The 24,471-nt window shown below is 44.4% G+C and overlaps 1 long non-coding RNA gene across 2 annotated transcripts in view; it reads right to left on the bottom strand.

Moving 5' to 3' along the window:
- The window catches only part of LOC147688742 (uncharacterized), a 194,131-nt gene that overhangs the window by 120,442 nt on the left and 49,218 nt on the right, over positions 1-24,471 (bottom strand). The gene's annotated exons all lie outside the window — the stretch shown is intronic.

The following is a 24,471-nucleotide window of genomic DNA, read 5'->3' on the forward strand; positions in this document are numbered from 1 at the left end:
GCTGTTCAGTATTACATTCCAAAGGGTGTTTTGTTATAGTAACTTGGAAGGCGCATGGCTACCTTGTTAGGTTTCCCATAGCTGACCTCCTCACCAAAACAGATGCTCTGTCTGATCCAACAGCTGTACAGACAGCCGGGATCTTGAAATGATGCTGATCATCAAGTTATACTGATGGAAACGACCAGGTCATCAGTTTCTTCCAGAATACTGCGAGCGAATAACATGCTCTTAATGAAATTGGCAGACCATTCCACAGTTTAGGTCAAAGATATGCGAAGGACCGCCCGCTCCACCGTGACTTCCTGATCTTGGGGAATCATGGCCAGCTCTACCTTGCTTGAATGCAGAGCGCGGTTGGTAACATATTTGCCAACAAAGATATTAAGTACAGAGGCCCTGTATTGGCAAGGCATGTAGCATAAGGTCTTAAATTGGATCCGCTGATCAATGGGCAGCCAGTGCAAGGAACAAAGCAAACTTGCTGTTGAACTAAGCCTAGAAGGATACACAATAAAAGGTCCCGACATACCCCCTTCTTTTTTCTTGCGGTAGACAAAGAGGATGTGACTCTAGAAAATGACTTGGCTGAGTTACTAACAATTTCATTTACATAATTGTTTACACAGGAAAGAACCAAACTTTTATCAAGTTACACCAGGGAAAAAGACAATAGCTGTATTCTGTAGACAAAATCTTTTTTTATATTCTCCTTTTGGAAAAGCAGAGTCAATAAGATATTTCAAAATGTATGCTCCAGAAAAGGATGCAAACAGAAAGTGCTCATATGTAAAGTGAGTAAGAGAACTTTGAAACATCCTGATCCCAGTAAAACACCAAATGGAGCTACGCCGTCAGGATTATTGTTATATAGTAGTACTCCATCTATAGCTCCTAATGACATTCCTTCATTGCAGAATGATTCCAGGACTCCACAACTCAATTTATCCGGTATCTGCTCTCTTTCTGCATCTGGGTACCCTAAAGACGATAAACCTATCTCTGATTCCCTGATAGCACTAGAACACTTATTGGCTTCCATACTGTTTTTATTGGGCAAGTTTGTTGGGAGCTCTGATTGCATCTTGGACTCAGTTACACAGATATTGAAAGTATTATTGGCAAAAAATACTGAAAATGGTACTACTTCTCCCCTGGAGACTGTTGTCCATAATGTCCTTGACAGTAATAACTTACTGGTAAAAAATGAGCCTGTGGGGATGCCAGTAGTGGTTGACATACATGAGCCTACAGAGATGCCTATCTTATCCGCCTTAAATTGCGGGAAGGAATCTGTACCTTCCTTAAAAGAAGAAAGTTTGGTGGAGGTTAACCAGAACGCTGGAAATGAATTATTTCCGATTTTCAACCAGGATAAAAAAGAACCTGAAGGAAGTCCATCTGTAAAGGGAAAAGTAAAAGAAAAAAGCAGAAAGAACAAAGGGAAAAATAGGAAACCTGTTCGCAAGTATAAAAAGAAAAGACAGAGGCAAATTATTTTTCAAAAACACATAAATACAGAAGTGCTTGATGTTGTGGAAATCGTAGATAATCTTTTATTGGACACTTCTTCTAATAAGGCTGCTGTTTATACTACTGGTTTTGTAGTCGAAGGTCCCCTTGATGTTTGCACTACGGATGAGGGAGTCCCTTGTCAAGAGGATAATGGATTAGTGTCCCCAGCCCCAGTGGAAGAGGTGACAAGAACTATTCCTGCTGTAACAGAGCCACTTAATCCATTAGCGCCTATTTTTCGGCAGCCGGTTGTTGTGGCCACGAACGTTTCTCCTGTACTCTCAAAAGCCCCTAATTCTTATGTGGATACTTTGACACTGGACTTCCTGCCCTTATTTGACTCTGACCTATACTTAAATAGGTCATGGCTGCTCAACTACTTTAAGGATATTGACAGTTTAAAACTTATTTTGTCGAGCGATATTGACTTGGTTTCCTTAATAAGATTTGAAAATGGGCTACGAGTACGGGTAAAATTCTGTTCTAAAATAATTGCTAATCTTGTCCTTCAACAAGCGGAAGCATTTCAATGTAGAGGGATTGATGTGTTACCTTTTTTTAATAACGGAAAGTATACTTTCTCTAGAGAAGGGGCTACAAAGTTGGGTTTTAGGCAGGAAGACCCGTCCCCTTATAATAAAGACCTAAAAATCTTGGTCTCTAGAGGTAAACGTATGGTTTCCCAGGTACTCCCTATTCCCGTGAACTTGACTAGTCCCATAACTGAAGATAATCATCGGTGGAACTGGTTGCCAGGAGTTTTATCTAATAATACATCGAATAATCCAAAACTGTTTCAACATCTTTAACAGTCATTTAAAAGTCATATCCTGGAATGCAGCAGGGCTACATAATCATCCAGAGAAACTTGATTTTTTATTTTCCTTGAATGCAGACGTGATATGTATTCAAGAAACCTGGTGTAAAAATATCCTATACGGGGGGAAAGATTACTTTGTGCTTGAGGCTGCAGCTACACCATCGAAAAAAGGTCACGCAAAAGGTGGAATTGCTTGCCTCTTATCTAATTCATTACAATGGCAATTCTCCCACCATGTTGAGACAAGTAACCTTTTCCAAGCAATAACTATTTATAATCTAGTTAGTGTAGGTAGTCAGTCTTCTCTGGTTATTATAAATGCATATATTCCACCTGAAGATATTTTTAGTATTGTTTTAAAGCAAATGTTTTCCTATGTTAAACAACTATTAGAGCTTGACCAGCCCCCTTATATTTTACTTATGGGAGATTTAAATAGCAAAGTTTCTAACTCAAGCATGGACTTGTTTAGAAATAAAGCTAAGGAGGTAGCATATAATATACCTGAAGCAATCTTTCCTAATAAAATAAAAACCAGTAAAAGAGGAAAGATACTCCTAGAAGAACTTAGCTATTTAGAGGGGCTAATTGTAAATGGTAGGATGCCATCTGATATTCCCGCTAATTTTACTCATAGGTCCCGTAGGGGTGAATCCATCCTGGATTATATAATCACGGACTATAATACTTTCTCTTTTATTCGAGATGTAATGATTTCCCAATCCTCCTTGAGTGACCATAATGTGATCAATATAATTGTCTCATTACAACCTCCAGACACTGATTCTTGGTCCTTAAGTAATAGAGGAGTTTCTTTTCATTGTAAGTCCGGAAGGTGCTTCTGGGACCCTACCACTATGAAGGATGTGCAAAATGTTCTTGCACAAACTTTACTTGTATTAGAAGAGTGGCAGGGTAGGGAATTCTTATATTTTGAAATTTTTATGAAGAAGCTTACTTCGATTGCAAAGAAGCCAAGATATCCTAGGAAGTTGAACTTCGTTCCTAGTATATTATTACCCTTAAAAAAAGAAATAAATAAACTTGTGAGGAAACAGTTCCTATGTAGATCTAGGGAAAATGATCATAAGTTAGCCTTACTAAAAAGAAGAAGGACCAGATTGAGAATAAAATTAAAAAAAGAAAAAGAAGACTCACTCTGGATTAGTTTAAGGGAGGCTTCTGTTTTCGGTAAATCTAGAGAATTCTGGTCCATAATTGGTAAGGGATGTGGTGCAAGAACTTCACCTATTCCCATCTCTATTGCTGAAGATGTTTGGATTTCATTTATATCGAATCTGTATGCATCTAATGGCGTAGAGGGTGAAAATGTTGACCCTGTCTTGGATAGTGGGCATACTATAGACCTCCCGTCCGAGAAATCCATTGTTTCCGTGATAAAGAGTATGCGCTCATCCGGAGCAATGGGTCCGGATGAGTTGCCCATTTAAATTCTGAAGCAAGATATCACCTCATGGAGTAGGATTCTCCTTCCTTTGTTTCACACATGCTTCTTATTGAGATTAGTTCCTACATCCTGGAGGGGAAGTATACTAATACCAATATTCAAGAAGGGAGAGCGGGATAAACCTATGAACTACCGTTTAATAGCTTTATTGGATTCTATAGGGAAAGTTTTTGCTAAATGTCTTTTAATATTAATCACTGATTGGGTGGAGGCAAATGGAATCTTACCCTTGGAACAAACCGGGTTTCGTAAAGAGCATGGTACACTTGACAATTTAACAGCTCTTCAAGTGATCACGGACAAATATGTACGTGTTCGAAGAGGTGGAATATATGCGGCATTCATAGACTTCTCCACAGCGTTTGACAAGGTGGACCGTCCAACGCTGTGGAGAAAGCTAGCTGCATTGGGTATGCCACCACAGTTACTCGAACTTGTAAAATCCCTCCACTCAAACACATGGTGTAAGGTGTTGCAAGGCGGAGATAGGGGCCTTTCACAGTCTATCCCGTCCCCGAACGGATTAAAACAAGGGTGTATATTGGCCCCTATATTGTTTTCATTATATACTGTAGACCTTCCTGCTTCCATTGCAGCTTGTGGTGGGTTAGCCCCGGTAATTGGAGGGACATCCATTTCGGTTTTAATGTATGCGGATGATATTCTAATCTTAGACTTAACTCCGAAGGGCTTGTCTAACCGTCTGCAAGCATTACATTTATTTGCAGAAGCACATTTTATGAAGATCAATGCTTCTAAAAGAAAAATTATGTGCATTTTTGGAAGGAAAAAATGTAGATCTGAAAACTTTGGATGGGCTATAGGAGGACAGATTCTAGAGGTGGTTAAAACTTACACCTTCTTAGGTAAAATAATTTCAGCAAACCTAAGGGAGAAACCCCACATTGAGCATAATTTGCGTAAAGCATTGGCTCATGGTATGGGGTTATGTTCCCTGTATTCTGCTACAGGAAAAAGACACTTTGCCCGATTTTTGGAAGTATATAGAGCAAAGATCCCTCCAACTCTACTGTACGGAATAGAATTGGTGGAGTTAAGACATTGGGGATTCTTGCAGGTAATGGAAGGAAAGGTACTAAGAAGAATTTCCTCCCTTAATACAGCTTGCTCTGTGTCATCATGCAGGCTGGAATTTGGTCTCCGGAGTTGTTGGGTACAGGGGTTGATTGCCCTAGTAAGGTGGGTGGCCTGTTTGGCCAGAGGTAAATCGGGTTCCTTACGGGGATCTATCAAAAACGAACTTCTGGGCAATTTATACGAGTTTTCCCTATTACTAAAAAACTTTAGAAAAGCGGTAACATTGAAAGAGTTGGATGTTAGTACTTTGTTTCTACTTTCTCCTTCCCAACTAAAGTCTCAGCTGAAATATGCATCTTGGGAACTCTGTTTTAAATTGGATATGGCTGCCCTACATGAAAAAAAAAGGAAGGGATTTACTTTTAAGTACGTACGCACCAAAGCAGGCCCAGCAGTATCTCACTTGGAATATCCCCCACAGAGTCCGTAGGCTATGGTACCTTTTAAGATATGATTTGCTTCCTCTAAATCCTCTTTTAGTAAAGTGGTATGGATCATCTATAGTATGTAATCTCTGTAATAATGCAGTGCAAGACCGAAATCATGTGTTGTTTATTTGTCCTGCATTACGATCACTACGCTTAAAATGGTTAAAACCCATTTGTTTACAATTAGGAATTTTAAATGTAAAAACTTTTTTCCATGCACTTTATTGTCCACCTAATGAAATGTTTTGTTTTAACATTAACTTTTTTAAAGGGTTTTTAGATATTTATTAATGATACCTAGAGATGTTGTTGGATAATTGTTCGGCCAGTGCCTATGAAATGATTCCTTTATATTTAGTTTTTTGTGATTTTATTTCAAATAGTCGTGTATAACTATGTGTTTGTTTTATGTGGCCCTCTTTTGAGAGCCAAAAACATAATAAACTTGAACTTGAACATGGAACTTGAACATGGAGTAAGAGAACGGAAAAATCTAAGAGAAAAAGTTGGAAAACATAGCATCATAATTTTATACACTGGACACTGGCTGAAAAATAGTTTGCGTGGGCCTGTCTACACAGACGTTGGTGATCTCCAATTGGATGGCCTCCAATTGTCCTAAGTTAAACTCTGAGAAAACGGAGGTGGTCATCTTTGGACCTCTCTCACCAGGATAGTCTCCGGCTTGGTGGCCAGCATCTTTTGGAGTTCCCCCCAAGCCAGCCTCTAAGGTGAGGAACCTGGGAGTGCCATTTGATGATGGCCTCAATTTCATGGCCCATGCCAGGAAAACATCGGCTACAGCTTGTCATAAATTAAAACTGGTAAAGAAAATTATTAGTTTTTACCTGACACAGATGGAAAAAACCTGGTGGTTGCCCTAGTTTTATCTTCCCTGGACTACTGCAACGGACTATTCACAAATACGCAGATTCGAGTGATTAACAAATTGCAAACCATCCAGAATGTGGCGGCCAAACTCCTTTCAAAAACATCTAGATTTAAATCTGTTTCAGACATAATAAGGAATTATCACTGGCTGCCGATTCATAACCGAATCAAGTTTAAGACTTTATGCATAGTTTATAAAGCACTACACAATCAAGGCCCACAGTTTCTCAGGGATCAGTTAATTCCATATACTCCCTCTAGAAATCTTCGTTCTGCCAACTTGAATCAGCTAGCGGTGCCACGGACAAAAACGGTTACCTGGGGTGACCGCCGTTTTGTGGTGTCGGCCCCTAAGCTATGGAACACTCTTCCACAATCCATTAGGACCAGCCCTTCACTTCTCCTTTTCCGCAAGCGTTTAAAGACCTGGCTTTTTAACCAATAAAACTGCAGCGAAACACTCTTTTAAGATCGTAGTTGGTTTAGCGCCGAGACGCCTACGGGTATTTGTTCGCGCTTAATAAATATCAATAATAAATAAATAAATAATATTCTTCCTTATTTGTTTCACTAAATGATGCTGGAACATTCAGAATGCATCATCAGAATACTGGGAAGACCAATAGGAAGAAATACAGCACTGAGATGGGGGATGTTGACGTTTTGAACCGTCTTGAGGCGTAGAGGGAAACTTAAAACCTCAACCTGTCATCAGGCAAGAATCAGGGGCGTAACAAACGCCCCAGCAGCCCCGCGGTACGGGGGGTGCACCACTCTCTACAGTTAATGAAGGGGGCCCCAGGCCCCTCAGCTCTTCGTGAGAGCTGTGAGAGAGGCTTGCGCTAAAGCAAGCCTCTCTCCCTCCAAAGCAGGTGCAGGCTGTCTGCAGCCTGCTCTGAGTCCCTAGCCCCCTCCCTCTGACGGAAGAGAAACAAATTATCAACTTACTTTGTTTCTCTTCAGTCAGAGGTGCCAGGCTGGAAAGAGGATGGGGTTTGGGGCCCAGAGTCAGCACTCCCCACAGTGCTCTGCTCCTCTGAGAAGAGCCAAGGACAAGAGTGGGGGTGTGGGCCCCAGAGAGCAGGAGGCAGCACAGAGCACTGCTCAGAACCCTGACAAGGAGGTGGGGGGGCAGAGAGAGAGCAGGAGGCAGCACAGAGTACTGCTCGGGACCCTGTCAAGGAGGTGGGGGGGGGCAGAGAGAGAGCAGGAGGCAGCACAGAGGACTGCTCAGGACCCTCACAAGGAGGGGGTGGGGGCCCCAGAGAGAGAGCAGGAGGCAGCACAGAGCACTGCTCAGGACCCTCACAAGGACGGGGGTGGGGGCCCCAGAGAGAGAGAGAGAGAGAGCAGGAGGCAGCACAGAGCACTGCTCGGGACCCTGACAAGGACTGGGGGCCCCAGAGGGAGAGGAGGCAGCACAGAGCTCTGCTCGGGTCCCTGACAAGGACGGTGGCTTGGGGCACCAGAGAGAGAGGAGGCAGCACAGAGCACTGCTCAGGACCCTGACAAGGACTGGGGGGCTGGGGGCCCCAGAGAGCAGGAGGCAGCACAGAGCACTGCTCAGGACCCTGACAAGGACGGGGGTGGGGGCCCCAGAGAGCAGGGGGCAGCACAGAGCACTGCTCAGGACCCTGAAAAGGACAGGGGTGGGGGCCCCAGAGAGAGAGAGCAGGAGGCAGCACAGAGCACTGCTCAGGACCCTGACAAGGAGGGTTGGAGGGGCCCCCAGAGAGAGAGCAGAAGGCAGCACAGAGCACTGCTCGGGACCATGACAAGGGTGGGAGTGGGGGCCCCGAGAGAGAGCATGAGAAGGGATGAGGCAGCAAAATGGTGCCCTCAGGTAAGCACTCTTGTTAGAAGCACCATGTGGGCGTCCTCAGGGGCGAGTAAGGGGGGGCCGAGAAGGGTATAAGGCAGAGGGGAGGAGGGTGCAAGGCAGAGGTGAGAAGGGTGCAAGGTAGAGAGGAGAAGGGTGCATGGCGGAGAGGAGAAGGGTGCATGGCGGAGGGGAGAACGGTGCATGGCGGAGGGGAGAAGGGTGCAAGGCGGGAGGCAGAGGGGAGAAGGGTGCAAGGCAGAGGGGAGAAGGGTGCATGGTAGAGGGGAGAAGGGTGCAAGGTAGAGGGGAGAAGGGTGCAAGGTAGAGAGGCGAAGGGTGCAAGGCGGAGAGGAGATGGGTGCAAGGCGGAGAGGAGATGGGTGCAAGGCGGAGGGGAGAAGGGTGCAAGGCAGAGAGGAGAAGGGTGCAAGGCAAAGGGTAGAAGGGTGCAAGGCGGACGGGGAGAAGGGTGCCAGGCAGAGGTGAGAAGGGTGCAAGGCAAAGGGTATAAGGGTGCCAGGCAGAGGTGAGAAGGGTGCAAAGCAAAGGGGAGAATGGTGCAAGGTAGAAAAGGGTGCAAGGCGGAGGGGGAGAAGGGTGCAAGGGGGAGGGAGAGAAGGGTGCAAGGGAGAGGGCGAGAAGGGTGCAAGGCAGAGGGGAGAAGAGTGCAAGGGGGATGGTGATGAAGTAAAACATTTGCCCTCCCGGAAACATTTCTGCGGACGCCCATGGCAACGCACACTACTTTGTGAGAGAGAGTGGGGTGAGAGAGAGTGGAATGAGAGAGAGAGTGGAGTGAGAGAGAGAGTGGAGTCAGTGAGTGTGAAGTGAGAGAGAGTGGAGAGAGAGAGTGGAGCAAGAGAGAGTGGAGAGAGAGAGAGTGGAGAGAGAGAGTAGAGAGAGAGGGTGAGAGAGACAGTGAGAGGGAGACAGTGGAGAGCGAGAGTGGAGAGAGAGAGTGGAGAGAGAATGGAGAGAGAGTGGCAGGAGAGTGGAGAGAGTAGAGAGAGAGAGTAGAGAGAGAGTGGAGAGAGAGAGAGTGGAGAGAGAGAGAGAGTGGAGAGAGAGAGAGTGGAGAGAGAGAGTGAAGAGAGAGAGTGGGGAGAGAGTAGAGAGAGTGAGAGACAGTGGAGAGACAGTGGAGAGAGTGGAGAGAGAGAGAGTGGAGAGAGAGTGGAGAGAGAGAGAGTGGAGAGAGTTGATACTGGAGAGAGAGAGTAGAGAGAGTGGAGAGAGTGGATAGAGAGTAGAGAGAGTGGAGGGAGAGTAGAAAGAGAGAAGGGAGAGTAGAGAGAGAAGGGAGAGAGTGGAGAGAGAGTGGAGGGAGACAGTGGAGAGAGAGTGAGAGACAGTGGAGAGAGAGACCGTGGAGTGAGAGAGAGTGGAGAGAGAGTGGGGAGAGAGTGGAGAGATAGAGGGGGTGGAGAGAGAGTGAAGAGAGAGAGAGTGGAAAGAGAGAGAGTGGAGAGGGAGTGGAGAGACTGGAGAGAAAGTAGAGAGAGTGAGAGAGAGGAGAGACAGTGGAGAGAGAGACAGTGGAGGCAAAGACAGTGGAGGGAGAGACAGTGGAGAGAGAGAGACAGTGGGGTAGAGTTGAGAGAGAGAATGGAGAGAGAGAGATAGAATGGAGAGAGAGTAGAGACTGACTGACTCAGAGTCTGAATACTGACTGACGGAGAGACTGATTGGCTGAGAAACTGACAGAGAGAGAGAGACTGACTGAGAGAGAATGACTGACTGACAGACTGAAAGAGAGAGATAGAGAAACTGACAGAGAGAGAGAGACCGAACGACTGACAGACTGACAGAGAGAGAGACTGACTGACAGAGAGAGAGAGACTGACTCATTGAGAGAGAGAGAGAGAGAGAGAGAGAGAGAGAGACTGTGATGGAATTGGGGTCACAGTGTGTATGAAGCTATGCAATGCCTCTTAAGATTGCTATTGTCTACTAATAAAATTGTATTATCAAAATGTGCTTTTTGTAGTTACATTTGCTTTTGAAATACTGCATTGACGCTTTGTCTAATGTTTTCAAACGGAAACGAGAAGGAGCAGTGGATGCACTTTTGTCAAAACTGAACGATGAGTGGGCCCGATGTTGTATATCATGACAGGAGACTGCATCAGGAAACCCACCTAAAATTGGGCAAACTTCCCTGGCGTACTGATGGCAGGGACCCTGTAATGAATGGACCACCACCTATGATAGCCTGCTGGCAGACTAAGCCCAACCTTTGACTCCACCATCCAGTGTTACTTATAACGGCTGTATTGGTGACAGTGGCGTAACAATCGCCCTGCATCCCCTGCAGTATGGCGGGTCGCTGGCTAGAGAGCTCTAGACTGGCACGGAGGATGGGAGGGGGCCCCCTCCATGTAGTTTGCAGGGGGCCCACAAGTTTCGTTACGCCAATGGCAAGAATTAATTCTAAAATCTTTACAAATACTGTATTACAGAAGCACTTTGAGCTACTTCTGTAACTGTGCAAGAGCGGATCCATCATCATTAACATTCTTAATCCATCAGGAAGCAAGTAAAACAACATTCAACCACTTAGACTTGTCTTACCCTCAAACATAGAAACTTACACAAACTACTCGACCTAGAGTTACTGGCACAGCTAAATCGACTGTCCTGGAAAAATCTACTCCATGAAACCTTTGCTCTAGACAGAGGGACTCTGACTTGGCTCAGGCTAACAATACAATCATATGGACTTAGTCTTTGATACCCTTTCCTTGCAGAGCCAAGTGTATTTAGGTTCAAAGCTGCCTTGGTACATTAAAATGTTTTTTTTATGTTCAGATTGGTTAATATTTCGATCTATGAACTTGAGAAGAAATGGAACCCACAATTCAAAGACAAAAAAGTTTGTTGACTCTGTGGGCTCACAACCGAATCTCTTCTGCAAGTTTTATGTATTTGCCCCAAACTCTTCTATTTAAGAAAAAAGTATTTGCAAACAATTTTTAATAAGGCAAAATTAAGATCAACTGTGGAGACTGTTGGATTCTTTTTTAGTGTCAGTGAAGCTAGTGCAATAATGAAGCTAATTACATTTGTAGAACACGCTTATAACGCACTAACTTCATGATTTTAGCACTCATTTCTATACCCTGACTATATTCTATCTGTATATAGATTCAAGCAAGTTGTTTTTATGCATTTGCACTAACTCTTGTGATTAAGAAAAATTGTCTTCAATAAACTCTTAGAATGCTCATTAAGATCTACTATAGAAAGCTGCTCAAGACTGCGATAGTGTCAGGGACAACAGTGCAATAATAATGCTAATGATATTATAAGATTAAGCTTAAAAAGCATTAATTCTGTAATTTATGTAAATTGTTTTTATACTCTGAGTTGATTACATTTTGTAACTAGAGTCAAGTAAATTACCTTTACACATTGATTTAAAATCCTATGTCTCTGTACATTTATGCACTGCCCCAAAATCATGTATTTAAGAATAGTATCAGCCAGTGACTCTCATAAAGCCAAAATAAGATCTATTGTATACGGTACTTGATTTTTGTTTAACCCCTTCCCTGCTGGCCGGTTTCCGCCCCCGTGCGGTAAACAAACGAACAGGGGCGGGCCATGACGAACCCCAGCCGTCATCAGCACACGAGCACCGTAGTGCATGACGGCTGGGGTTCGTCACCAGCATGGAAGGGGTTAAATTTGTTTTTATTATTATTATGATTTTATGAACATTACATAACAGCCAATATGCATGTTATACATCACTATTTGCATAATATTTGACAATTCAATGTGTTTACGGCATTTCACAGCTTGGCCATTGGTGCTATGTTACAAGTCCAGTATGTGTAATGAAATGGTGTAATGTCTTAATGCTTAATAGGAAAAAAAATAATAGGGTTAGAAAAAAGAAAAACGTAACTGCAATCAACATGATCAATTATGTTGAACAACAAGCGCTCCATCATCTAAGAACCACGTACATTGTGAATATGTATCACCCCAACCAACATGGTAAATATAGTTACACGTCATTAAATGGCTCCAGCCACCCACCTTCGCATACATGGTGTGTGTTTGTAAACACCAGGGTCTGCCAGTGACCAAGTTTGTTGTTATTATGTCCTATAGGAACTAGATGCGCTCCAACTGTGTTTCTGTCTGCTCCACATTGCTCGCAGTTGTGTCTGCTGCCAACTCTTAGTGCCCTTGCCATGCTAATAGGATTGCATCCCATGCCGGCACCAGTTGTTGTTTCCGTAGCCCAATCACATCTACACGACTAAGTGTTATGCTCTCCGTCTGTGCTGAGGCATAGTAGGGAGTGATACCAGGCTTTTGCTGCTGTGGGAATGGGGTATTTCCAGCGACACGTAAGTAATCGTATAGCCATTATAAGACCTAGATCTATATACCGAGACGTCACTTTATGTTTCTTAGATCTATGGTAGAGTCCCAGGATGCACCCTTTCCATGTCCAGTCCAATGCTGGCTTTGTACAATGGGCCAGGCACCAAGTGACCTCTCCCCAATATGCTTGAATAGCTGTGCACGTCAACAACATATGTAAGAGGTCTGCTCCTGTCTCATTACATCATTTGGCATCTGCATGGACAAAGAATTTGTTTATTTTTGCTGGCGTTAGGTAGGCTCTGTGTATTATATAGTATTGGATGAGCCGGAACCTCATATTGCGGGGGATCCGTGTGGGACTTTCAAGTATAGGACTCATCCTTGGTCTGTGGTGGGCCTCTGTAGGTCTGTATCTCTGTAGGCGCGCAGAGGGAGTAATTGCAGCACCGTGTGAACTCTAAGAGATTCTGCAAACCACTTGGTAAGGTGACGACCAGTGCCCAGCTCATGCAAATATTGTATGGTTAGATGAGTGAAGGGCTCCTGCGCTATATTCCCCCAGTGCATGCCAAGCACACGTATCATTGCGGCGTGAAGGAGGAACTGGCCTTGTGGCAGACCCGAGCTTTCTGCCAGGCACTCGAAGGGGACGAGCTGCCCATCATTGTAATTGTCTACTGAGTAATGAGTCACTTGGAAGAACCAACGCAAGTTCAATGACGTGGTAAGCGCCAGCACAAAACCATTTTGGTCTACATGTACCAGTTGAGGTACCAATGGGGCCAGTCTATTCGCCAAAATCTTCGCCAGCACTTTGTAATCAGTGTTAAGTATTGCAAGTGGCCGGTAAGACCCAATCAGCTCTACATCTCTGTGAGGTTTGGGAAGAGACACTAGCAGGGACTCGCGAAGGGTGTCTTGCAACATGCCTGCTTCCAGTGCATTTTGATACACTGCAGGGAGTCGTGGCACCGAGATTTGCTGGTATGCTTTATCAAATTCAGCCGGATATCCATCCGGTACCGGCGCTTTGCCTGTGGCGAGCGAGCAGATGGCAGCCTGTACTTCCAGCAATGTAAGTGGCTCATTCAGCTCAGCTCGTTGCTCTGCTGTGATGTGATGCAGAGCCAGGGGAGTGAGAAATTAGACCATGTCTGCAGGCCTTGCACGGTGTGCTGATCGGTAGAGTTTGTTGTGTGTTAAGTACAGGTCCAGACACAGGCCGCAGTCTCAGTATTGGGGCATGCGCTTGTTCCTGCCGGATCATGTGCTGTAATAACCTGCCCACTCTGTCTGCCGCCGCATGAGTGCGCGCAGCATGGTATGCATGATTTAAACAGTGCAGACGCTCCAGTACAACAGCGTGTTGTAGGCGCCGCTTGTCCCTATATCTGGCTGTACTACGTTACCCTGTGCCAGGTCGGCTTCGAGTCAAGACAGGTCATCCTCTATGTCTTTAACCTTGCCATCTAGTTGTTTTTTAATATTCCAACGTAGTCCCATGCACTGTCCCCTGACTACTGCCTTGCCAGCATCCCACAGGACGCCTGTGTCTGTGGCCGATTCCTCATTAGTCACAAAGTACTCCTCTAACAGAGAGATAGAAAAGTTCTTTATGTCTTGCCCTTCCAGATTTTCCGGTACATTTTAAATCCTAAGGTTATTTTTTCTTGCCTGGTTTTCAAGGGATTCCAGTTTTTCTTTGGTGGCTTTATCCGAGCCCCTTAATTTCCTTATCTCAGACTGGTTAGAGTCAACTCTTTTATTGAGGGACACCACCTCTGACTCCATTGCAGCCACTCTATCGCCCAGTGAATTCAGCTTTTGTTCTAAGGTCTCGCATACTTCCTGGATCTTAGCCTGATTGGACTCGGATACCAAGAACCTTTCTTTCATCTCTCCTAGAACTTTCTCCATGAGACTTTCCATGAGTTTTCCAGTTTGCTCTAAGAAAGTTTGAGGAGGAGGATAGTCAGAGGAACAATTGGGTGTACTTGCGCCAGATTCAATTGCGGAAATTTCGGGAAGTTTAGATACATTCTCAGGAGTTTCTGTATTTTCACTTTGTATATTTATATTGCTAGTTGGTTCCGTACTCATTTTTGAATCTTTACCAATCAAATTTTTGGGAGTTTCTTCAATTTGGGGTAGCAGAATGGGAGGGCTTTTTCCCACTATTTGCAGGGGCTGTTGCACTTTAAAAAATGATCTCAGTGAGGGTGTGATCTTAAGTTTATGCTCAGGGAGGGCTCCTGCTTTGTCTGGTTTTGGTTTGGGTTGACGTTCTCTATTAGTAGAACTTTTCTTGTACTTTTTCTGTATAGGCAGGGTTACCTGTTTAGGAGGTTGTGTAAAACTTCTCTTTGAAAATTGCCTATTTCTAAGGCAATAACTTGATATCACTCCACCTCCTCTGCTCCAAATTTTGCCCCAAATTTTGTCTTGGAAAACAGATCAAGCACTCCTACTCCACTGCCCTCTAAGCAGTTATCCTTTTCAGCCTCTATTTTTTGATCAGCCCGGTGTTCACCTTCCTTACACCCTTCTATTAAGTCCAGTGCAATCCTCCCCTGGCTATTTCCAACCCCTCGTACCTGGCTCATGTGGTTGCAGTAGAGGCAAAAATCCGACTTGCCTTCCTTGCTTCTCTCGCTCTCCTGCCTCCGCAGCTCAATCTGCTTACTCTCCGGACGAAAACGCCAAGTATCATTTAAAAACGGGCCGCCTCCTCTCCTGTGGAATTCCTTACTATCTTGCCTGCTGGTGCTCCCTTGATTCCCCCGGCAGTCCTCCCCTCTGTGCCTCCGGCGTCTCGGCGGATATTCTTCACCCCTTGAGTAGCCTTCTCTGCTAGCACTGATGCTGCAACTGCTGCTGCCGTCTTTGCCCCGGAAGTGGAAGCTCACTCTTCCCTGCGCTCTCCGGCAGTTGCGCTGGGCCCCCGAGGCTGCTGCCCATCTGTGTGGGGCGTCCGTTGTGGCGGTTGACCTGGGCAGACCAGCTCCGGAGCACCCAAGGCCAGGACCGAAGCCAAAACCGAAACCAGGATCAAAGACGAGTCGAGTCAATACCTCGCTGCCCCGTCAATTCCGCCAGGAGCTGAGTCCGTTCCGCCGCTCGTAAGTGCTTTCCCCGTACTTCTCCTCCTCCTGTGATATGTCAATGTTTCTACTTTCCCAGGAATTGCGTGTGCTCAGCTATTATTGTCCATAGCACATTTCTCGTCAGGATAGGATTATGTCATGCATTCAGTTCCGTCTACAAGTGTGGAGCTCCCGACCGGGTCTCCTAGCCGGCCACCATCTTCCATGGACAAAGGACATAAACCTGAGTGACGACATTCAAAGAGTACATCGAGATCCATTCAGAAAGAGCAGAGACAGAAAGACGCCTAGAAGGATTTTAATAAATTTCAAAACATATACTCTAAAAGAGAGAATCCTAAGTGAAGGTCTAAAAAGCAGCTCCCTAAAGAAAGACAATTGGACCTTCAGGATACGTTCGGATATGTCAAAAGCCACACAAGATAGGCAATGGGAGTTAGGTCAATAAATGGCCGAATTGAAAACCCTAGGAGCTACGGTCCAAATGAGATTCCCCGCCGCATTGCGAATCATGTGGCAGAACAAAATGCATAACATCAGAGAACCAAGTGAAGTGGAGGATCTCATTGAACAGATTAAGACTCAGCTACGCACTACAACATAAATTTAAGGATAGGTAACGTAAAAAGACAAAGTGTGGATCTCGAACAGGGCGAACATAACGCCCAAAAGAAAGAAGGGAGGCTTCCTCGGGGTGGGCGAAGATAAACACAGAAAAAATATAAAATCAAGTAAAAAAGACACCATGGGTGGGGAGCAAACTAGGGAAAAAACTGAAAAAAAGTATCCTCAAGAACGAAGCAATGGAGTGTGTAAGAGAACGACAAATGAATGGAAACCAGATATAAAAACTTAGCAAAAAGAAAAGGTCATGTCTAAATCAGTGAAAGACTTTAAAATAATATCATGGAATGTAAATGGGCTCAGAACATCGAGTAGACGGAGGAGAATCTTTGAATATCTAAGACTAGTGGATAGCGAAGTCATCATTCTCCAAGAGACTCATCTTTTAAATCAAGAATGGGAACATATAACAAAATCGTTGAACTGGATAGATTCCTACGTCTGTACTAACCAAAATTGCAATATAAAGGGAGTTGCAATACTTTTCAAAAAAACACTTAATGCGAAAATTATACAGAAAACAGTAGACAACAAAGGCAGATGGGCTGTAGCAAGAGTGAAGATATATGGAAATAACCTAATAATAGCGGGATATTATGGTCCAAATATTGATGATTCAAACCCTCTACAAAACTTGTACTCAGAGCTGTTAACAACATCCGACCCAATTCTGCTCGGGGGTGATTTTAACATTATGATAGATCCTAATTTAGATAGATCTCCTCCAGGAAGGCAATCAAATCTACCAAAAATGAGAGAATGGCTTAACATCTACAAAAGAGATTTAGAACTGATCGATATGTGGAGAGAGAAAGGGAACAAGGAGCACCCATTTACCCTACATAACAAAAAACTAGGCCACAAGTCTAGAATTGACTATTTTCTGATTAGTAAAGATTTCCATAGAAGCATCAAAGCTCTGGATCATTTGCCCGAACATTTGTCCGACCACTCAGCGGTTCAAATAACAGTACACTTTGAAATAAAGAAATCTCAATTTAGATGGACAGTAGATCGCACTCTCTTTCTGGACCCAAAAATAAGGGAAGATCTGAACATAACCTCAGCAAATTTCTTTGAGGATAATAAACTAGGTACCTCAGATCAAATTACCTGGGATGCTTACAAAGCAACCATCAGAGGCAAACTTATAAGCCTGGGGGCTTACAGAGCAAAACTTACCAAGCAAGAGATTAAAGAAAAGGAAGAAATTATAAGTCAATTAGATGTACGGATTAACATAGAACCTAACCTAGAAACAAGAAATACATTGGAAAAGGAAAGAAAAGATCTAAGAGGAAAGCTGGCAGACTACCTCGAAGACAGAGTTAGAACTAAGTGGGAGGCTAGTAAACTTGCCACTCCCGAGTATGGTGAGGGATGCGGAAAATTACTGGCCTGGAAAACTAAAACGGAACAGACTAGAAACAAAATAGATAAAATACAACTAAGCAATCAGCCTGGGACATCGTCTGAAGAGTCAGAAATCAGGCAGGAATTCGAAAATTTCTTCTCCAATTTGTATGTGGAAGATTCCTCCTCTACTTCAGAGCAATTAGAAGAATATCTGGACGCTCTAAATCTGCCGAGATTATCAGATCTGGAAAATGAAGAATTAAACGCAGAAATAACAATGGAAGAAGTAAAATCAGTCTTGAAATCTTTGAAAAAAGGGAAAGCCGCTGGGCCTGACGCTCTTCCAAACGAACTATACTCAGCATTAAGGGAAGTTATAACCCCCCCACTAACAAGATTACTAAACAAAATATATAGGGAAAAAGAAAAAACTCCGGATACCTGGCATGATGCCATTATAAGTCTTATTCTAAAACCAGGAAAAAACCCCACAGTTTGTGAGTCATATAGACCCATATCCCTACTAAACTGTGATTATAAAATCTTCACAAAAATAATAGCAGGTAGATTAGCTCTGGTAATGCCAAAATTGATACATCCAGACCAAAAGGGCTTTATAAAAGAGAGGCAAATATTTAATCTTACCCACGAACTTTTTGCAGCAGTTGATTTAGCTACTAGTGAAAAAATCCCCCTCACAATAATAACTTTTGACGCTGCTAAAGCGTTCGATCGAGTTAACTGGGCCTTTCTAAACAGACTTATCAATAAATATAACCTTGGCCAAAATTTTAGTCAACTAATAACTGAGACTTATAGAAACCCGAGAGCAAAAATCCTAGTTAATGGGAGTCTAACTAATAATTTTACAATTCAAAGAGGAACAAGACAAGGGTGTCCTCTGTCTCCCTTGCTCTTTAATCTATATATTGAACCTCTGGCAGCCACATTAAGAAACAATGAATCAATAATCCCTTTTAAACATCAGGATTGGGTTAAAAAAGTGGCTCTATATGCGGACGATTTAATGATTTTTACAGGAAATTATCAAAACGCCTCCCCAGCAATAAATAAGGCAATCTCAGAGTTTGGGAAGGTATCTGGATACTTAATAAATGAAGCAAAAACTGAATCAATGAGCTGGAATACACAACAGAATAACCCATACACAAAGGATAAATTAAAATACTTGGGTATAATCTTAGTAAAAGATCTCGAAAAAATCCCCCAAATAAATCTGAGTAGGATCTCATTAGAAATGAAAAAGCTCTTGAAGGTGTGGGATAAGCTACCTTTAAACATGATAGGAAGATCTAATCTGGTGAAAATGTCGATCCTTCCTAAATTTACCTACCTTTTTAATGTCATACCATTGGAGTTTAAGAATAACCATCTGAAAAAAATACAAGGAGATATAACGACTTTCATATGGGCTTCAAAAGGCTCAAGGATTGCTTGGAACAAAATGAGAAGAAGAAAACTACAAGGAGGAATAGCCAGTCCAGACATTATGGAATACTATAGAGCTTTTCAATTCAAGAATGCAAGATCACTGGTGAACAGCTATGTTTTTTACCCCCAATATCTCCAAATACTAACAAATAAAGTTGACCACTTCCTGTTTAAATTTGGACATCCCAAATTCTTTAAAAAAATAAAACTAAAGATACTAAAAAATATGGCAAAACTCTGGTATCAAGTAAGAAGTGCATTAAACATTCCTTACTACAGCTATGCAGCCCCTATATGGGACTCACCAGGCACCCCTGAATGCCTAAAAGATGTCCTAGCAACTCCTTTAAGAACGGCAGGAATTAACAAATGGGGACAACTGATGACAGAGAACTCAATAGTGTCTTGGGAACAACTTACAGAAATTACTAACGGGACCCTTTCAAAATTTAAATATTATCAACTTACAAGCTGGGCAAGCTCCTTGTTGGAGAAAAAAACGGGAAATATAGAAATAGAGAAAGAGATCATGAAAATCTCCCCAATAAAAAAGGAAATTTCTATATGGTACTGGGCTATAATCACGCCAGGAGATGATGACGCCTCATTATCGGAATCAACTTGGAGTAAAAACATCATAGACTCAGAACTTGATAGCTTATGGAAGAAATCATGTGAAAAATGTTGGAATATCATTAAACCAGCGCGTCTAAAGAGAAATCACTTATTCACACTGCATAGGGCATATTGGACACCAAAAAAACTGTCAAAATTTAAAGGAGCAAGCATAAAACCCTGCCCCAAGTGTGGATTAGAGAAAGCAGACGACATACATATGTTTCACAGATGCCCACGATTGGAACCCTTCTGGCAGGAAGTAGGTAACACGATATGTCGGACATTGGGAACAAACCTAAAAGTAAGTACAACATTAATTATTTTTGGGATATGCACTGAGCTAAATGTAAGTAACGAGAGGTTAACCAGAAAACAAGAAAATCTATTATTTGTCTTGATACTTCTTGCCAGGAGAGAGATCTGTCTGAACTGGGTAAAGCCAACGTCTCCGTTGCATGAAGATTGGCTTAATTCCATTATAACCATTAACAAACTAGATAGAAAGGGGAAACTCTCCAAAAAATTTAACTTCTGGGAAATCTGGGAAAATTATTATACTAATTAATACATAAGAGAAACTTGAATAAAAACAATATGTCCGATGATTAAAGCGGTGACAATAATTCAGATGGGAATAATTTCCCACCGAGTAGTCAAAAAGGCTAGCTCTCTTTTTTGCCGCCATGAATTATTGAATATGGTAAAGGATACAGGAGGACTATAACATGACAGTTCCACCAAAGGGGTACTCTATGTGGCCGGAAAATATAAGAAAAGAGTGAAGGAATAAAAGTGGAAGTCCTAAAGTTCTCTGTTGTAATCCTTATACATTAATTCGCAAAATGAGGATAAAAAAAAAAAAAAGTACTCCTCTAACGTTGTGCCTACTGCTGTTCTGAATGGGGGACCCTCCAGAGGCAGAGGTTGAAGCCTCCACATACGGCAGATGGGACTGTCATCCTCCCCTTGCAATGTCATAATGTGTGGGTTATGGTCCGAATGTGTTTTGCCTAAATAATCTGCTTTAATACACTTCTTAAGAAGTGGCACGCTCGCAACAAAGCAGTCTATACCGGCGTGTAGCCTGTGTGGATGTGAATAATATAAGTATAGCCGCACCTGTGGGTGGAGGGTTCTCCATACATCTGCTAGGCCCCAGTGGCACAGCCATTCCCCTAGATGTCTAGCATTAGAAGTCGCCCTTGTTTGTGGGAGTGGTGGGAATAATATGTCATATGTTGTGTTGGGTCTAAGACTGAATTAAAGTCACCCCCCAGCAACCAGGGAACATCGCACCAGCGTGATAGCAGGTTTGTGAGTGTGTGCCAGAATGTACCCTGTTCCGTGTTCGGGCATATATGGAACCTAACACTACACACTGACCATTGAGGAGGCCCTCAGCAAACACGTATCTACCATATGTATCTATTACCGTCTCCTGGTTCAAAATGGGTACCGGGTCGAACCCATATCAAATACCCCCTTGCATAGGCCGAATAACATGTGGCCAGTATGTGGCCTCTCCATCACTGCTGCAGTTTGCGGAATTCGGGTTGCGAGATGTGCGTTTCTTGTAGAAACGCTACGTGTGCAGCGTGATGCTTAAGATATGCATATATTGCATACCTGCGGGCTGGCGTGTGGATAGCCCTGACGTTCCAAGTGACTACATTTGTGGGTGGCATCTGGTATGGTTAGAAGGCAGTGTGTCAAGCAGCCAATGCGCTGTGCAAGGTATGAGGTGATGACACGATGAGTGCTGTGTACATATAGAGCGTGGATGCGATATCCGTAGATGTGTGAGTGCACTAACTGCAACTAAGGATGCAAACAACAAGTTCAGGGGGTACAGCTGGGAAAGAGCAGAGACAACTTGTGTCTGCCCAAACAATAACAGCACCATACAGTGATACACGGCTGCGCACGCCGCTTCAATCCTATTGGGGGGAAGATGGGGGAGGGTGCGGTGTAAGTTGTGTAGGTGTCAGACCTTGCAAGTCTAGACCCGCTTTTTACGTTGACTTGTGTGCACTCATGCCGTATCTCATGCTATACACTAGCTTCTTGCAGTGTGACTTGCGTGCACATCCGTGCCTGGCCTTTTATGACGCAGGGTTGCAGGTGCGCAGTATGAGGTTACATGTGTATGGAACATGTGTATCATAGCTGTAGACATTTTACATTCTTATACTTGCAAATCCACAAGCCACATTTAACCTCTACATCAAATCGTCCGCAGTCTGGGGAGTCACATCAGGGAGCGATGGCAGGTCTTCGTTGATTGGCCACCTGGACTGCGAGCTATCCTCATCTAGCGACTGTTCAGAGGAAGCATCTGCATCTCTGCTGTTCTGTCAGTTTGTCAAGTAGGCTACTGCTTGCAGAGCATCTCTTCTTTCTCGCAGCACTTCTTCATGATTAGGGGTCACCGCTGAGTGAATTGGTGAGTCTGTTGTGCACTCGCGGTGCCTGCCGCGGTGATTCCTGCGGGCCCTCACTTCTGACTCCACATTGCTATGCCTCTGGTTTGGGGAGGTGTGATGTCCCTTAGTTTCAAGCCAGTCCCATGCATCTTCTGCCATGTTGAAGAAGTAGGAGGCTTCATCAGCCACTACGTGCAGCCGGGCCAGAAATATGAGAGAGTATTTCAAATGTAAGTCTTGCATGCGTCTTTTGACTGCAAGGAAGGCGTTCCTTTGCCTTTGCACTCCCAAGGCGTAGTCTGGGAAAAAGGGAACTTGTGAGTTGTCCACTGCAATCTCCTCCATTTTTCTTGCTTCACAGAGCACTGCATCTCTATCTTTGAAGTTCATGGGGCGAAACAGGATATGTCTCGGTCCTGTTCCCGGCGGCGGACACTTCAACAGCATTCTGTGTGCTCTTCAACGGCAAAGAAAGGAGAGAGAGCGTGCCCTCCGGCATCAGCGACTGTAACCAGGACTCTGTATACGGTATCACGTCTCCGCCTTCCGTGCCTTCAGGCAGCCCAACTACATGCACATTATTCCTGCGAGAGCATGGTCCATCTTGTTCTAAGAACTGTAGCCTGGAGGTGAGATGACGAACCTCGTGGTCACTTCTTTGGCTATTGGGGCAATTTCATTCACCTCTGAAGTTAGTTCGTTGACTCTCCCTGACAGTTGCCGGTGATCAGCGTAAAGAAGCGTGAAGTCTGCAGTGACCTTGTCTATGCGACCTTTAAGTGATGTGCGAGTCTGTGTCAGCACCTCACTGATCTGCGTCACCACTTGGACACCAGTGTCTAGTTTTGATTCCAAGCTGGAAGTCTTGGAAGCGCACAACGCCTCAGACTCCTGATCGGATTGAGCAGGACAGGTCGCCGGCCGTGAGGTTGCCGTTGCCATGATTGTGCGCTGCCTGCCCATCTCGATGAAATGGTGATGCCACTATGTGGGAGGGCAGGATATTGCGTTGCGAACTTCAACACGTGTCAACACTTCTGGGAGCTCCGCCCACAGAATTGCGACTGTTGCTTAAAGGCTGAAGCCACCATTAACTGCACAATGAGGGTGAACATTTGCAGTGTGTGATTACTGTGGGAGGACTCAGAGCTACGTCCCTATGACGCCTAGGGTTGATACTCCTACTCTGTCACATTATGCCACTGTGGAGGTTTGCATACGAGGGTGTTCACATTGGAGATGTGCACTTCCAGGTGCTCATTCATGTACTCTGAGCCGCAGACAACCGAAACCTCACCCAAGGCTGCGAATCTATGAAAATATATGATACCAGTCAGGGCTAAAGTCTGCAGTACCACCAATGCCTTGATATCAACAGCCAAAAAATCAGGAGCTCATTGAGTTCACTTGAGGGCGCCGTCTCTCCTTTCTCGCAGCACTTCTTCATGGTTGGTGGTCGCTGCTGAGTGAATTGGTGTGTCTATTCGCAACCCCCGGTGCCTGCCGCAACGACTCCTGTGGGCTCTCACTTGTGACTCCACGTTGCTGTGCCTCTGGTTTGGGGAGGTGTGATGTCCCTTAATTTCAAGCCAGTCCCATGGATCTTCTGCTGTGTTGAAGAAGTGCGTTTCTCCATCGGCCACTACGTACAGCCGGGCCACAAATATGAGAGTATTTCAAATGTAAGTCTTGCATGCATCTTTTGACTTTGAGGAAGGCGCTCCTTTGCCTTTGTACTCCCAAGGTGTAGTCTGGGAAAAAGAGAACTTGCGAGTTGTCCACAGCAATCGCTTCAATTTTTCTTGCTTCACGGAGCACTGCATCTTTATCCTTGAAGTTCATGAGGCGTAACAGGAAAGGTCTCGGTCCTGCTCCCGGCGGGGTATGCTTTGACCGCGACTGTAACCAGGACTCTGTATACGGCATCGCGTCTCCCCCATCCGTGCCTTCAGGCAGCCCAACTGCATGCACATTATTCCTGTGAGAGCAGCCCTCTGCATTGTCCATCCATCGTTCGAAGAACTGTAGCCTGGAGGTGAGATGACAAACCTCGAGGTCACTTCTTTGGCTATTGGGGCAATTTCCTTCACCTCTACAGCTAGTTTGTTGACTCTCCCTGACAGTTGCCGGTGATCAGCATGAAGAAGCGTGAAGTTTACAGTGACCTTGTCTATGCGACCTTCAAGTGATGTGCAAGTCTGTGTCAGCGCCTCGCTGATCTGCGTCACCGCTTGGAAGCCAGTGTCTAGTTTTGATTCCAAGCTGGAAGTCTTGGAAGCGCACGACGCCTCAGATTCCTGATCGGATTGAGCCGGACACATCACCGGCCGTGAGGTTACCATTCCTGTGATTGTGCGCTGCCTGCCCACCTCGATGAAATGGTGATGCCACTACGTGGGAGGGCAGGATATTGCGTTGCGAACTTCAACACATGTCAACACTTCTGGGAGCTCCGCCCACAGGACTGCAACTGTTGCTTAAAGGCTGAGGCTACCGTTAACTGCACAATGA

The sequence above is a fragment of the Lissotriton vulgaris genome, chromosome 10 (assembly GCF_964263255.1).
Source record: "Lissotriton vulgaris chromosome 10, aLisVul1.2, whole genome shotgun sequence".
Taxonomy (NCBI): Eukaryota; Metazoa; Chordata; class Amphibia; order Caudata; family Salamandridae; genus Lissotriton; species Lissotriton vulgaris.